The sequence below is a fragment of the Pogona vitticeps genome, chromosome 1 (genome assembly GCF_051106095.1).
Source record: "Pogona vitticeps strain Pit_001003342236 chromosome 1, PviZW2.1, whole genome shotgun sequence".
NCBI classification, from domain to species: domain Eukaryota; kingdom Metazoa; phylum Chordata; class Lepidosauria; order Squamata; family Agamidae; genus Pogona; species Pogona vitticeps.
The window spans coordinates 314,122,605-314,135,110 of NC_135783.1; the positions used below are offsets into that span (position 1 = coordinate 314,122,605).

Here is a 12,506-nt window from a genome sequence, read left to right on the forward strand (position 1 = left end):
TATTACTATTTCACTGTAAGCTTGAATGAGTAATACAGGGTTTGTTCTCTCCAATGAATTGTTATGCAACAAGACCTGATGGTAATTCTACCATTCAAAAAATCTGATATCAGGCAATGTATCTTTTAAATAGTACCCCAGAGTACTAAACCTGAAATGTCTTGGCAACAGCCCAAGTCAAACTTCAGGAAGCTGGTTCTCTAGAGCATTTCTGCAACACTATAAATTTAATTGTTTTAATAAATAGTGCACATGTTTCAAGATTACTTATAGTGTTGCCTGTTTACTTGTTCTCTTGAATCAGACTATGACGGAACATATATTGTTTAGCAGAGGTGAAGGTTTAGTTACTCTCAATATAAAAACAAACACAATTAAATATTAAAATACTTGAAAGTTAATGAGATGATAAATCTAATGGTCAGCATATTGTATTGTTCTTGAACATGCTTGTTTGAAAGTGATATCACTTTTCTTTAGGTTAAGAGATGGGAGATTGATACTCTTATACTATGTAGGGTCAATTCAGTGGCTTGTGAGTTAAATTCACTAAGATGTACAGAAAGATACATTTGACATTAACAGCATAGGCCTCATATTGGCCAAGACGTTTGTTTGTTGCTTGCAGAGGTGATCAACCAAATTTGTTGTAGTAGAGGTGATCAACCAAATTTGCTGTCATTCTCCATTTTGGACACTGAGTTACTGTGGTCTTCTTCATGTATGGTGGATACCATGAAAATCATAATCCTCCATAGGCATTCACGAGAAGAGTTAAAATTAGAGATGGGCACATTGTAAAGAACTTTGGATAGAGGCTCGTATCATTGTACAGGAGCAACAGCAACAAAAACCATCCCAAAGAAAAGGAAATGCAAGAAAGCAAAGTGGCTGTCCAACGAGGCCTTACAAATAGCAGAGAAGAGAAGGGAAACAAAATGCAAGGGAGACAGGGAAAGTTACAGAAAATGGAATGCAGACTTCCAAAGAATAGCAAGGAGAGACAAGACGGCCTTCTTAAATGAACAATGCAAAGAAATAGAGGAAAATAATAGAAAAGGAAAAACCAGAGATCTGTTCAGGAAAATCTGAGCTATTAAAGGAACATTTTGTGCAAAGATTACATGAAAAAGGACAAAAATGTGAGGGTCCTCACAGAAGCAGAAGATATCAAGGTGGCAAGAATACACAGAGGAATTATACTAGAAAGATTAGGATATCTCGGACAACCCAGATAGTGTGGTTGCTGACCTTGAGCCAAATATCCTGGAGAGTGAAGTCAAGTGGGCCTTAGAAAGCATGGCCAACAACAAGGCCAGTGGAGGTGATGGCATTCCAGTTGAACTATTTAAAATCTTAAAAGATGACACTGTTGAGGTGCTACATTCAATATGCCAACAAGGTTGCAAAACTCAACAGTGGCCAGAGGACTGGAAAAGATCAGCCTATATCCCAATCCCAAAGAAAGGAAGTGCCAAAGAATGCACCAACTACCGTACAACTGCACTCATTTCCCATGCTAGCAAGGTTATGCTCAAAATCCTACAAGGTAGGCTTCAGCAGTATGTGGACCGAGAACTCCTAGAAGTACAAGCTGGATTTCAAAGGGGCAGAGGAACTCGACACCAAATTGCTAACATGCACTGGATTATGGAGAAAGCCAGAGAGTTCCAGAAAAACAGCTGCTTCTGTTTCATTGACTACGCAAACGCCTTTGACTGTGTGGACCACAGCAAACTATGGCAAGTCGTTAAAGAAATGGGAGTGCCTCACCACCTTAACTATAGCCTGAGAAACCTATACGTGGGACAGGAAGCAACAGTTAGAACAGAATATGGAACAACTGATTGGTTCAAAATTGGAAAAGGAGTATGACAAGGCTGTATATTGTCCTCAGCTTATTTAACTTACATTATTCGAAAGGCTGGACTGGATGAATCCCAAGAAGAATTAAGAAGAATTAAGAATTAAGAAGAATCAAAGCTACCAACATGTATTTGACCCAACTCCAGGAGGCAGTGGAAGACAGGAGGGCCTTCCGTGCTCTGGTCCATGGGGTCATGAAGAGTCAGACACAACGAAACGACTAAACAACAACAACCACAAACATCGCAGGTACAGTGGGGTCTCGACTTACGAACTTAATCCGTATTGGAAGGCAGTTCTCAGGTCGAAAAGTTCTTAAGTCGAATCTACATTTAATAATAAATGTAGAATGCATTGAAAACCATTTAATCTGTATCTGCTCTTTTCGTCCATAGAAACTAATGGGAAGCTGCTATTCCGCCTTCTGCCACTAGAGGGGGATATTTTTTCTTTTTTCCTTTTAACCTAAGATGACTTAGCTTTAAAAAAAAGGAAAAAAAAGAGTTCGTAACTCGAATCTAAGTTCGTAAGTCGAGTCCATATAGTTCTATGAGAGCGGTTCGTAAGTCGAAACGTTCGTATGTCGAGCCGTTCGTAAGTCGAGACCCCACTGCACTGAACATTCCTTTTCCTTGACTCCCTAATTAGATCCCACACTGACCAGCTTGCATGTTCTCCTCTCCTCCTCCTGTTTTGCTGTTCAGCCAGTCTCCAGCAGGAGCAGGAGCTTCTCTTCTCTACCTCCTTGCCTGATTGCCTACTCAGACAAGGAGGCAGTACAGACAAAACCTGTGCTCCTGCTGGGGACTGGAGAGGAAGAGGAGGAGAGCATTTGTCAGCTGGTGAATGGGTAATTGGTTGGGGAATCAGGGGAACGGAGCGTGTGGCACTTGTGGTGCTGTGTGTATGAATCAGAAGGTACCTCTGAACTGAAGTTTGCCCATCGCTAGTTAAAATGAACTTGTCATAAGCTCTTGCCCCCTCTTTTCTTGATCTCCTTACATAGAGAGTAGCAGTTTGAAGAGGAGGACCTGTCAACATGATCAGAAATTCATGAGCATCAGAGATTCCCCTACCCATAGCTTAGAGAGTCACTGCTCAGAGGAAGCTGATGTCTTTAGAATATTCAGTACCAAAGTCAATACAGTGGTGACTCGACTTACGAACTTAATCCGTTCCAGAAGATGGGCGTAACTTGAAATGGTCGTAAGTCAAAGCACCATTTCCCATAGGAATGCATTGGAATGCAATTAATCCATTCCAGACCGGGGGGGGGGGGTTTACAAAAAAACAAAAAAAACAAATCAAAAGCAAACCCCACTGCAAGCCCCATTGGAATGCATTATGGGTGGGGGGAAAAAATCACAAAAAAGAAAAAAAAATGCAAGCCCCATCAGAACGTGTTGGGGCAAAAAAAACCCAAACAACAACAACAACAACAACAACAACAACAACAACAACAACAACAACAATGCAAGCCGCGTTGGAACGCATCAGGGCAAAAAGAAAAAAAAAGAAATGCAAGCCCCATCGGAATTAATCGGGACCAAAAATAAAACAAAAACAAAAAACTGAAAGCCCCATCAGAACATGCTGGGGCTGAAAAAACCCCACCCCACCCCCCCAAAAAAAACCACACACAAAACAATGCAAGACCCATTAGAACACGGTGGGGCTGGAAAAAAATCACCACCACCACTCCCCAAAATGCAAGCCCCATGGGAATGCGCAAGGGCTGGGGGGGAAATTGCCAAAAAAGCAACACAGCAAGCCCCATAGGAACATGCTGGGGCTGAAAAAACAACATCAAAACACACAAAAAAATCACAGCACAGAAACATAACCCCCTCCAGCCCAAACCCACCCTGCAAAACCCTGTATGTACTCACTCAAAAGCAGAAAGCAGCAGCAGGCAGTCCGAAGCCTCTTCCGACGCACACTCTCTAACCATTGGGGCGAAAGAGCTACAAAGAAAAAGCCTCTTTCCTGACCAGCGGTTAGTAATTTAAATTCCCTGCCTTTCCCCCCACATTTTTTCTGGTAGTAACTTGAAGTTATGGTTGCAAGTAGAAGCAAAATTTTGCGGCCGAGTTGGTCATAACTCAAAATGGTTGTAAGTCGGGATGTTCGTAAGTTGAGGCACCATTGTACCACACAGACTAATGTGCTGTCCTCCGTGTGCTGAGTCTGAAAGGTTGGGTGGTTGTTTTGTAAACAACAATAAAGCTAAATCTTCGTCTTGATCATTGAAAAGTTAAGCATAATTTAAATGAGCTTTAGACAGCAGTGATAGTTGCAACCATCACGCCTGTTATTAAAAGTGCTTAATTTTTAGTGTGCTTTATTAGCCTGTATTAATTGATTGAAAGTGTCATAATTTATCTATTGCATAAAACATAGAATAAATACTAGCAGGCGCGGAGCAGGAAAATTGCTCTTCGATTTAAAAATATTTGTGGACTGTACATTTATTGAAACATCAAATATTTGGATCAAAAATTGTTTTGAAAAATATCCAACTTATTTCTATACTGCTAGTTCCCAAACTTCTGAGTTTTTGAATAAACCCTGATGAATTATGACTTTATTTAAAAATTTTAAAAAGGAAACATTCATTTAGATTGTTTTTAAATTTAAAATAAGCATAGATAGCCTTATTGAGAAAACTAAATGCTAGTACCAGGAATGTATCTTTTGGAGAAATTTTCTAAAAATGTCATAAACATATTTTCTCATTAAAACCTCACAGCTTTGTGTCCATTTATAATATTGTTTTTGCACTTTCCTGGGGTTGGTCTCCCCCCCCCCCAATCTGGTTAGCAGTATTCTATTGCATGATTCTATTGCCAATAAAATATGCAACAATTAACTACCAAAATTGGCTTGCATCCTTGAACTATATCCCGCTTCCCCGTAATTGCTGTTTATTTTCCCTTGATCTTATCATTGTCTCTGAAGCCTGGCTTAGTACTTAACTTTCTCTCAAAATGGTTTGTGTGATTTCTGTTATGATACAGTTATTTCTCAGATTTGAGATTAGAGAAGATTTTGAAAAGAAAGACAATGTTTTAAGAAAGTTTTATAAATAAACACCATAAGGCAGGGTAATAATTTGTTGGTGATTTACATGGCAGATTACTCTCTGTTGGGGAACAGATAGACACTTCACTTCACGTTGTGGTACAAGTGAAGAAGAACAGCTTGAACATGACTTCTCATCCCAGTTAGTGAGACAGAGCCGTCCGGCTTTGCTCTGTTTGGTTAAAAAGTAGTTCAGTATGAAATAACAGCATGTTACAACATTGCAAAAATATTTATCTGCTGGTTGTACAGCAGTATTTTCTGAACCATAAATCTGTTCATAATCTTCCCAAGGAAAAAAAATAGGAGCATGCCATTTATTTTGAAATTTATACTGCTGATGTAGTGCCAATTATGAATTTAATATAGGTTGTGATCTTTTCAATGACTGTAATTTCCAGCTGCATACACAACCAGTTTTTAATTGTTGTAGTATTTACATCTTACTTAGATCTAATCAGACTGATCTTTTCTGTCACTGGTAAAAGTAGTGCTACACTATAGTAGTTGCTAGTGTCATTCAGAAGTGTATTTTCCAGCTGTAATACCTTGAGTGTATCTGGTAAGGCATAGTTAGGTCTTACCACTAGAGATGGTGGTATCTGTATTTCATATTTGTATAGAAATATGAATATCATCTCATAGCTGGACTTAATGAGGGTCTGGCTCCTGGGGCTGGACCATCCACTCATGCATCCAGCAGCAGCAGCAGTTCTGACTTATGGTGACCCTTTTCAATATCCTCTAGCTAGAGAGAATACTCATAAGTGGTTTACCATTCACTTCCTCTGGAAGTGCCCTTGGACTCTGTAGCCTGCCCATAACCATACAGCCAGAAGGCACAATGGAAAATCAAACTCCCAGCCTCTGACTCTGCAGCCAAATACATAAATCACTGAGCCAGCTCATTAGTGGGAGCCATTTCAAGAAGATGGTGGTTGAAGCAAAGTATTTTCTGTGAATGTGGAAAACAGTCAAGATAACCTGGCACATTTGCTCCTTTCTTTTAAATATTCTGATGAGTATGTTGTTGAGAAGAAATGTACTGTACTTCAGCATAGATGTTGATGAAGGAAACTGCTTTGTTTGTACATAGTCACAGGTTTCATTGGGTAAAAACACTGAAATAGACATTTTGCTGGGAAGCAAAGTTGTGGAATATCTATTTTTAAATACAGAACAAAATAATTTTTATCTGAGCCATGGACTACACTTAAACTTATAAGGATCTATTCCGGATTTTGTATTGAAAAGATTTTGTAAATTATTCCACAATTTGTTAGAAATATTAAAAATGTTTGAGCACTTCTCCAGATTAGATTAGGCATCCTTCAGTCTCAAGAGCCTATGGTAATGTGCTCTGTTTGGAGGACTTGAAAGAGCATCTAGTGTGACTGAGGAGGCCAATTCGAGAGTGACAGTCCCTTCCACACTGAAGACAAATACAATCTGTCCCCTGTCCAACTCACTGATAGCTACAATTTGGTACATAGATAATCCACACCGCCTTGATTATTATAAAATGGAAAATGCTGAATGGGTTTTGCTCAAACTCAAAGTGGACAGTCTGCTTCAGAAATGTAGCCATACTTTTGTGGATGGTTATCAAAGTTATGATATGTCTCTCATCAGTCATTTAAATGAAGAGGGGATGATTTGTAGTACTAGCTACAAATCATCATATATGCTTGCAGAATGCAAATTATATCTTTTAGTTTTGTCATAAGCTGGTAATGTTCAGTCACAGATGTGAAAGTAACTTCTTTGGGACTTCCATATTTCCCTAGGACTGGAAAGAAATGTTCTTTTTCATTTCTGAGATGCTGTGATTCATTTGTAGACTGGCATAGAATGGAAAAAGGACATTTGATCCAATCCACTGTAGCTACTTTCTAGCTAAAGAACTTCATACAAACTTCACAAATTGTATTTCTTGAATATTTTCGCTGAAAGAGCTTTTACAACCTCATGCGGCAATTCCCTCTCACAGTTTTTTGAAGAAAAAGTCTTGCCTTTAATTTAGCAGTCTTTTTGTGTTGTTTATCTGCAACTGTTTTTAAGGGAGCATACAACAGCTTTCTATCCCTGATCGTTTAGATACATGAATTTAGCAGAACAAAAAGAATTAAAAATATTGGTAAGTTTTCCAGGGTTAAGAAACAACAGTACCTGTCTATGGCAGGTAACACTAGCAGACAGCAGCACAGCTCAGTAAGACACTAGTGTGGATTGCCATGGTCTATATTGATTTTTTGGTATTGGTCTCCAGTGACACATCCTTATACTTGATTATCTTTCCTTGTTCCTTCATAGCTGCCCTTCTGAGTCTCAGTCTTCTATTTTTTTTGTCTGCAGTCTTTTTTTGGATCTGTATTAAATATTCAATATTGCTTTCAAGGAAAAAAAAGCATTAAAATTTGAACATTAAATACACAAATTAACCTCTGTGGCTATGCTGCTCCCCTAACCCCCATTCCTTTGGGAATGCAACCCCTTGGCTGTCACCAAATATCAAAAATGACCATCCTGTTGAGATTGCACCCCTTGGGATGAAGGAATAGTATTCAGCCTTTGGTCTTTAGAATGACATAGAACTCCTTTTTAAAATTTATAGACTGTTCTGTAACGAACATTTCCTCCTTGGTTCATAGAATAAAAATCAGAAATTAGAAATGCTGTAATATTGCTGGTCTAATTTAGTACTGCTTTCAATATTGTTTATTTTTATTTATCTATTTATCTATTTATCTATCTATCTATTTATTTATTTATTTATTTATTTATTTATTAAATTTATACCCCACCCCTCTAGACCATGTCTACTCGGGGTGGCTTACAACATAAAACAACAACATATTGTTATGACACACTGCCAATAATATAATTGTGGTCTAGCTTCAGATCATTATTTTATGTTTTCCTGAGTTGTAGTACTATCTTGCAAGCTGAGTAAAACTGACTGGCTTTTCCACATGAGCCAAATAAATAGAACTTCCACACAGTTTATTATGTGCTGAATATCTTTCCAAATCAGCATTACCAGATAGGACAGATACCTGAATGCAACCTTGCAGTTCTTCCAGTAGGAAGGGCACATAAGCAAGTATCTCAGAACTGTTCTCTCTTCGCATTCAGAAGGAGAAGAAAAGAATCACTCTTGCAAAACCCAGTCTATTTACAATGCCATGGTCTGGAGGCCTCGTAACAGTGCCTTGAGACCAATGAAACAAATGGCAAGTGGATAATCAAAAGATTTTTTTTTACTGTAGAGTTTGGGGCCTGTCCATTTGCTAGAAAAGCCAAGCTCAACAGTGATGGCTATCAGAGTTCTAAATGATCATCACAGTTTTTTTCTCTTTATGGATGAGTGATTTCCCCTCTTCTGGCAACATTATGGTACACACACTGATGCTCAGAGAAGGTTAGACATTACAAGTGCTTTCATATCAAGCATGAAGAACTGCTGTTTAGTTGTATGTGATTTCTTGTGCCTCCCCCACAAAAATTATAGGAGCCTGTGGTCTAGGAAACTGAGAAGTAATAGCTGAGCAAAGTCCATCTCTGTTCCCATGTACATAACTCTGAATTTTCATGGAAAGCCCATTGCTGAAATCTATATTGTGGCTTTACTCCCATAAAGTAGCAGTAACAACTTTGTGGGAATAAAAAAATAGTGCAGAAATTAAAGATCCTGGCAAATGCCATAAAGACACATGTTATAACAGTATATCAGTACACTGTGGATATCGAATAAAGGTGTAGGCCATTTCCGCTGTGCATTCTGTAATAGCTATAGGGGTATTCTCTTGAGATGTTCATACACAACATCTGCCCAATTACCATTATAAAACTATCTCAGTGATTAGTCCTAGACCAAACCCGCATTCCTGTCACCATATACTCCCTTGCACTGCATAGGTATATGTTCTCGGCACATAAATAGGTGCAATATGACTGTCACTGTGGGGTACAAGAGGACTGGTTCCTGTTATCAACACAAGGGGTTGAGTAGCTCCTTTGCAATGATTTTTAAAATACCTGTCATAGCTGAGCATAAGAACAGATGTTGAATACATTTCCAGCCATAGGTCATTCTTTGCTTTTCTGTTTTCTGAGGACACAGGTTTATGGCAAAATATAGTTATATAAAGTAAAATACTCTCATTTCCTGACCAGAAGGAAGCTATTTATAGCGGCGAGTGATGGTTTCATGCTCGAAGGTGAAACTAAGCAATAGTGGGTTGCCACTTAAAGTGGGAGGGAGTACTGTACACAGTTAATTTAAATGGAAAGGCTAAATGCACATTTTATTTACCTGAAGAGGTCTACTGTATGTCTAAAAAAAGGGAAGATTTGTAGACCAGGATGGGGATGACTCGCCCTAAAATTTCAAAAGAGGCTTCCTCCCCAAATTACAAGCCACCCTTGGTTTGGATTCTTTCTGATGAAGCCAAAGGTTTAGCAATCATTTTGGAATAGCCACAAAATGGCACTCTTCAGTATATTTATAGTTATTTCAGAATGAATAAGAATCCTGATAATTCAATTGAAAAATGGGTAAAAATGGTCAGCAGCATAATAAAAACTAAATTATATTGTGCACAGCATAATTTATACTTTTAATTCCATGTATACTACTGAAAGATAATGTTTTTTATTTAAAAGTAAGGTTCACGCTTCAAGGCCAGATAACAAGTTAAATAAGTTAAATCCCCATAAATATATATATATCACATTTTGTTTTACATACACAAAATTAGAAGATATTTTGTTATTACTGGTTGACCTAAAAACTTATAAGTATAGTCATGGAGGCTTGCCCCTCCCCCCCCCCAAAAAAAACTATAGCCATTCTAAGCATATTAAAATACATGTGCCTGTTAGCATTGATTAAAGGTATGGTTTAACACCGAGTGTTTTCCTTTTGAGAAGCTGCCAGTTATCTACATTCCTTCAGAAAAGTGTATATGTTTTAGTTTAATATCTTACTTATCACAAAAAAAAGCAGGGTCCAGTTAGTTAAGGTTTCAGTTGAACGTGGAACATGACTTCCTAAGCTTGTCATGCATCAAACTGTTATGGCTGGCAATTGTTTAAAAAAATTCATTTTGTTATGAACTAGCCTGTTTTCAACTGGGCTGTTCAGAGATGGATTGCTTTCTGGAGTTTTTGACAGGTGTAATTGTTAAGGCGTCATCTGTTCTTGTTTGCACAAAATACATTTTAGCCAACTGTAGGACTTGCCCGCTAATCTTTCTCACATCATTCCATTCTTTGCTTGCCACTAGACAAATCCCCTGTTATTTGACCAGATGGTGGAAAATCCATTCTCATGATAAGTTGCTTCTAGTTTGCATTTAGATTACCTGCAAAAATGGAACAATTTACTACTCTGCCTCTAACCATCTCTTCCCTCCTTTTTTCCTTTAGTTTGACTTCTTGTAACTAATTATTTAAATTCTGCCCTGTGAGTTAAAATTAGTCATAGCTTTACATGTTTCACATGTATGTAAATGCATAGAGTTCCACTTGGAGTTATGGGATGGATCCATCTTGAGTTGAAGTGACATGTCAAAGTGGGAGGATGAGGCTATCTGATGTGCAAATATAGCCATATCTGAAAGAGTGCTTTGGAACTTTTTTGTAGATGCATGTAATATTTTTTAAAAAGAAGAAGCAGGTCATAGAATGGGGAGTGTCCCCTTTTCTTTGTTGATAGCTCTTGTAAGGAATGAAAGAGGATATAAATATTAAGTGTGGTTTTGTTTAATTCACCCATGACACTGAATTGTTATTGCTAGCATTTATAAAATATCCTCTTATAGGTTTATTTGGTAGTGCAAATATTATAAAAATATTAGCTTTTAGCTCTCACAAGAGAAGCAACAGTAGGACTGGTTGTGCCCAAAATTTTATGTGGGAATAACTTTTGTTTCATAGACCTTTCAGAATCAATCTGAAAGTGATTTCAGTTAACCAGCACGAATTGATTAGGCTCAAAGACTATTCACATCTTTAATTTTCAATTCTGAGAAAATATATACAAGAAATCAATTTAAAAGCATAAAATGGAACAGGGATATACAGTACCCAGAGTAAATAGCCAATATACAGTTTGATCTTTGGCAAAATCAATTTTTATATGGAACTTATGAGATCAGCCCTCCCTGCTGACATAATGTGTTGAAGAACGCGTTATCAGAATTAATTTGGGATAGGCTGTGTGAAAGTCAGTTCCAGAAACAGAATATACAACTGGCCGTATGAAAAAGTTGGTTATTTCTAACCAGCAATTTCTGTACAGATTATCTACTCTCTGACTGGCTTTGCTGATACATTGGTTACTGGAGTAACTAAAAGCCATCTTGTTGCTAATCCTTGATTTCTGGTATTTGATTACTTCATATTAATAACTTCACTATAAATGCTCCATAAAACTGATAGGAATAGTTGATATATATTTTAAATCTCAGGGCAGAATCCAGTTGTTAATCCCAAGTGGACTCTTTGAATCAGTAGAAGTTAATTATTGTTGACTTAACAATTCACTGGGTCTAATCTCCTTGGGACTAACAAGTGGATTTAGCAAAGAATGATTCAGGTAGTGTTTCATGAATACGTTGATGAAGGGTCTCGATGTATGTTTTGTATGTACGATCAAAGAATGTCTTCAAAGAATGCTTCAAATATGGAGATATTAAAGAAGAAGGTTCTTTTTAAAAATTTAATTCATATGAAGCAATATACAGTACACAGTATGATCCATAGGATGTGTTAGCTTTGCTATTGTGCATTATAACTGACATTTTAGTATGACTCCATAGGATTTATATGCATGAATCACTTTAGATCCTTCTTTTGAAGTTGGCATTGTACTTCACTCTTCCAGATGTATAAGGAGAGATGGCGAAAGTAGAAGTAATATGAACCATTATATAATTAAAGAAAAATAAGTAGATTTTTAATACTTTCTCAATCATTTTGATTTTCACAACAGTTCCATCACTTACAGTATGGTGACAGTATAGAGGAAACAAGGTTATGATCTTTCCTGTAAAATTATTAAATAAACATAAAGAAACAGTTATGTTTGCCTACCAAGGTAAACATCTGGTGCATCTGGTGGGGCCACTGAGATACAGGAAGCTGGACTAGATTGGCCCTTGGCCTGATCCTACAGGGCTCTTCTTGTGTTCTTATATAAGGTACACTGTTCAATAAGTGGTAAAGCCAAAAATTTAAGCAAATAGGGTAACAATTTCAAACAGATAAATATTGTGGTATTAAGAATGCTCATCTGATGGCTTATTAAAATTAATCCATAAAAATGATAATGAATTACCCCAATTGAGGGCTAATTATTTGTATAGAAGCAGCATTGACAGTAGTTATTATTTACATACTCTAAAATTATATGATGGTCCCTAGTTCTTAGGACTAAATATCAGGTCATTAGTTTTTCTTTTCTATAAACGAGGAGCAGGATGTTAGGTGGCTGAATTTTTAAGATCACCATCAGATTGAATATCTATAGATGCAAATAGGAATAATATCCTCAA

The 12,506-nt window shown here is 37.4% G+C and overlaps 1 protein-coding gene across 20 annotated transcripts in view; it reads left to right on the top strand.

Moving 5' to 3' along the window:
* NPAS3 (neuronal PAS domain protein 3) overlaps positions 1-12,506 on the top strand; it is a 932,663-nt gene that overhangs the window by 115,725 nt on the left and 804,432 nt on the right. The window lies entirely within an intron of this gene.